The sequence below is a fragment of the Mus caroli genome, chromosome 6, assembly GCF_900094665.2.
Source record: "Mus caroli chromosome 6, CAROLI_EIJ_v1.1, whole genome shotgun sequence".
NCBI lineage: Eukaryota > Metazoa > Chordata > Mammalia > Rodentia > Muridae > Mus > Mus caroli.
The window spans coordinates 106,602,850-106,607,749 of record NC_034575.1 but is presented as its reverse complement, the minus strand read 5'-3'; the positions used below and the strand labels follow the sequence as shown (position 1 = coordinate 106,607,749).

Below are 4,900 nucleotides of genomic sequence, written 5' to 3'. Positions count from 1 at the left end.
CTTTGTCTCCCAAGTGCTGGGTCATATAGGTAGCAGGGTCCCTGCAAGTAATAGAATATTCCAGACCAGCTTGAGCTACATAGAAAAACCTTGTCTTAGAAAAAAATTGTGCCCTATATTATACTTTCAAACAATTAGATGATTGAAAAATAGAATGTGATGTTTAAATGTAAATGAGATCAATAAAATACACTGGGAAAAAAAAAAGAAATCACAAAGGGAGACAATTGTGGAGATAGAAAACCTAGGAAAGAAATCAGGAGCCATAGATGGGAGCATCACCAACAAAATATAAGAAAAAGAAGAGATAATCTCAGTCACAGAAGATACCATAGAAAACATTGTCACAACAATCAAAGAAAATGCAAAATGTAAAAATATCCTAACCCAAAACATCTGGAAAATCCAGGACACAATGAGAAGACCAAACCTACAGATAATAGGAGTAGATGAGAGTGAAGATTTTCAACTTAAAGGGACAGGAAATATCTTCAACAAAATTGTAGAAGATAACTTCCCTAAACTAAAGAAAGAAATGCCCAAGAATATACAAGAAGCCTACAGAACTCCAAATATTCTGGACCAGAAAAGAAATTCCTCCTGATACATAATAATCAAAATACCAAATGCACAAAACAAAGAAAGAATATTAAAAGCAGTAAGGGTAAAAGGTCAAGTAACATATGAAGGCAGGCCTATCAGAACTACACCAGAATTCATGACAGAGACTATGAAAGCCAGAAGATCCTGGGGAGATGTCATACAGACCTTAAGAGACCACAAATGCCAGCCCAGTCCACAATACCCAGCAACACTTTCAATAACCATGGATGGAGAAACCAAGATATTCCATGACAAAAACAAATTTACACAATATCTCTCCACAAATTCAGCCCTTCAAAGGACAATTAATGGAAAATTCCAAAGCAAGAAGGGTATCTACACCCTAGAAAAAGCAAGAAAATTATCTTCTTTTAGCACACCGAAGAGATGATAGCCACAAACAAAACAAAACAAAACATAATTTCACCTCTAACAACAAAAATAACACGAAGCAACATTTTTTTCATTAATATCTCAATATCAATTGACTGAATTCCCCCAATAAAAAGACATAGAGTAACAGACTGGATAGGCAAACAAGACCCAATATTTTGCTACATACAGGAAACTCACCCCAGTGATGAAGACAGACACTACCTCAGAGTAAAAGGCTTGAAAACAGTTCTCCAAGCAAATGGTCCCAAGATAAAAGTTGGAATAGCCATTCTAATATTGAATAAAATTGACTTTCAACTTAAAGTTATCAAAATAGATAAGGAAGAACACCTCATACTCATCAAAGGAAAAATTTTCCAAGAAGAACTTTCTATTCTGATCATCTATGCCCCTAATGCAAGAGCACCAACATTCATAAAGGAAACTTTACTAAAGCTTGAAGCATATATTGCACTGTACAGAATAATAGTGGGAGGCTTCAACATCCTGCACTCAGCAATGAACAGATCATGGAAACAGAAACTGAGCAGAGACACAGTGAAACTAACAGAAGTTATTAACCAAAGGGACTTAACAGATATCTATAGAACATTTTATTGTAAACTTCAGACCAAATTCCCTTATGAATATCAATACAAAAATACTCAATAAAATTATGCCAAAATTAATCCAAGAACATATGAAAATGATCATCTGTCATGATCAAGTAGGCTTCATCCCAGGGATTCAGTGATGGGTCAATATACAGAAATCTATCAATGTAATCCACTACATGAACAAACTCAAAGAAAAAAAATTAGATGCTGAGAAAGCATTTAACAAAAATCCAACACCTGTTCATGATAAAAGTCTTAGAAATATCAGGAATACAAGGCCCATACCTAAACATAGTAAAAGCAATATACATCAAAGCAGCAGTAGCCAACATCAAGCTAAGTGGAGAGAAACTAGAAGCAATCCCACTAAATCAGGGACTAGACAATGCTGACTACTCACTTCCTACCTATTCACTATAGTACTTGAAGTCTTAGCCAGAGCAATTAGACAACAAAAGGAGATCAAGGGGATACAAATTGGAAAGGAAGAAGTCAAAATAAAACTATTTGCAGATGATATGATAGTACTCCTAAGTGACCCCAAAAATTCCACCAGAGAACTCCTAAACCTGATAAACAACTTCAGCAATGTAGCTGGATATAAAAATAACTCAGACAAATCAGTGGCCTTCCTCTACAGAAAGGATAAACAGGCTGAGAAAGAAATTAGGGGAATGACACCCTTCACAATAGTCACAAATAATATAAACTACCTTGGTGTGACTCTAACCAAGCAAGTGAAAGATCTGTATGACAAGAACTTCAAGAAAGTTCTTGAAGAAAATTCTGAAGAAAAAAATCAAAGAAGGTCTCAGAAGATAGAAAGATACTCATACTCATGGATTGGCAGCATTAATATAGTAAAAATGGACATCTTCCTGAAAGCAATTTACAGATTCAATGCAATCCCCATCAAAATTCCAACTCAATTCTTCATAGAGTTAGAAAGAGCAATTTTCAAATTCATCTGGAATAAAAATAAAAATTAAAAAACCACTAGGATAGTGAAAACTCTTCTCAACAATAAAAGAACTTCTGGTGGAAGAACCATCCCTAACCTCAAGCTATACAACAGAGCAATTGTGACAAAAACTGAATGGTATTGGTACAATGACAGGCAAGTAGAACAATGGAGTAGAATTGAAGAACCAGAAATGAATCCACACATCTATGGTCACCTGATCTTTGACAAAGGAGCTGAAATGATATAGTGGAATAAAGACAACATTTTTAACAAATGGTGCTGGCTCAACTGGTGGTTAGCATGTACAAGAATGTAAATAGAACCATCCCTTCCTCCTTGTAGAAAGCTCAAGTTCAAGTGGATCAAGGACCTCCACATACAACCAGATACACTGAAACTAATAGAAAAAAAGTGGGGAAGAGCCTCTAGCACATGGGCCCAGAGGAAATTTTCCTGAACAGAACACCAATGGCTTATGCTCTATGATCAAGAATTGACAAATAGGTACTCATGAAATTGCCAAGCTTCTGTAAGGCAATGGGCACTGTCAATAGGACAAAACAGCAAGCAACCGATTGGGAAAAGATATTTCCAATCCTACATCCAAGAGAGAGCTAATAACCAATATATACAAAGAACTCAAGAAGTTAGAATCCAGAGAACCAAATAACCCTACTAAAAATTGGATACAAAGCTAAACAAAGAATTCTTAACTGAGGAATACCAAATGGCTGAGAAGCACCTAAAGAAATGTTCAACATCCTTAGTCATCAGGGAAATACAAATCAAAACAATCCTGAAATTCCACCTCACACCAGTCAGAATGGCTAAGATCAAAAATTCAGGTGACAGCAGATGCTGGGGTGGTTGTGGAGAAAGAGGAACAATTGCTGGTGAGATTGCAAGGTGGTATAATCACTCTGGAAATCAGTTTGGCAGTTCCTCAGGAAATTGGACATAGTACTTTGGGTCCTTTCTATGGCTCCAACATTGGGGACTCAGTTCTCAGTCTAATGGTTGACTGAGACCATCAACCTCTGTATTTGTCAGGCACTTGTAGAGCCTCTCTGGAGACAGATATAATAGGCTTCTCTCAGCAAGCACTTGATGGCACCCACAATGCTGTCTGGGTTTGGTGACTGTATATGTGATGGATCCCCAAGTATGGCAGTCTCTAGACGGCCTTTCCTTCAGTCTTTGCTCCACACTTTGTCTCTGTAACTCCTTCCATGGGTATTTTTAAGAAAGACTGAAGTATCCGCACTTTGTTCTTTCTTCTTGAGCTTCATGTGGTCTGTGAATTGTATCTTAGGTATTCTGAGCTTCTGGGCTAATATCCACTTATCATTGAGTGCATACCATGAAGCATGCAACTTTTCAAAAGTAAAACTCAAGCACCCTGATTAATCCTAAATTCATTAATGAAAAAGTTCTCCAGAACAGGCAAAGGCCAGAGAGAATCCATCCTTAATATTCTTCCAAGATGCCTCTCACGCAGATGCTCCGTGCCATGAGGACCACTACAGGTCATGGTTCTCTCTTAGATGATAAAAATCTCCTCGTAAACAATTGCCAAACCAGACACCATTGTAGATGCCAACAAGAGCTTACTGACAGAAGCCTGATATAGCTGTCTCTTGAGATCCTCTGCCAGTGCCTGACAAATACAGAAGTGGATGCTCACAGTCATTACTGGACAGAGCACAGGGTCCCCAATGAAGCAGCTAGAGAATGTACCCAAGGAGCTGAAGGGGTTTGCAGCCCTCTAGGAAGAACAACAAAATGATCTAACCAGTACCCTCAGAACTCCCAGGGACTAAACCACCAAGCAAAGTGGACACATGATGGGACTCATGGCTCCAGCAGCATATGTAGTAGAGGATGTCCTTGGTCATTAATGGGAGGAGAGGCCCTTGGTCCTGTGAAGGCTTTATGTACCAGTGTAGGGGAAAGCTAGGGCCAAGAAATGGGAGTGGGTTTGTTGGTGAGCATGGAGAGGGGGGAGGGGATAGGGCCTTTTTGGAGGGGAAACCAGGAAAGGGAATAAAATTTGAAATATAAATAAAGAAAATATCCAATAAAAAAATTAAAAAATGTTTATGAGAAAAAAATGAAAGAAACTGGTTAACATGCTCACAGTCAGCTATTGGATGGATCACAGGGCCCCCAATGGAGGAGCTAGAGAAAGTTTCCAAGGAGCTAAAGGGATCTGCAACCCTGTAGGTGCAACATGATGAACTAACCAGTACCCTGGAGCTCTTGACTCTAGCTGCATATGTATCAAAAGATGGCCTAGTCGGCCATCACTGGAAAGAGAGGACCATTGGACTTGCAAACTTTA

General features: G+C 38.4%; 1 protein-coding gene across 6 annotated transcripts in view; it reads right to left on the bottom strand.

Annotated features, from left to right (window-relative positions):
* Positions 1-4,900, bottom strand: part of Grm7 (glutamate metabotropic receptor 7) — an 867,793-nt gene that overhangs the window by 77,012 nt on the left and 785,881 nt on the right. The window lies entirely within an intron of this gene.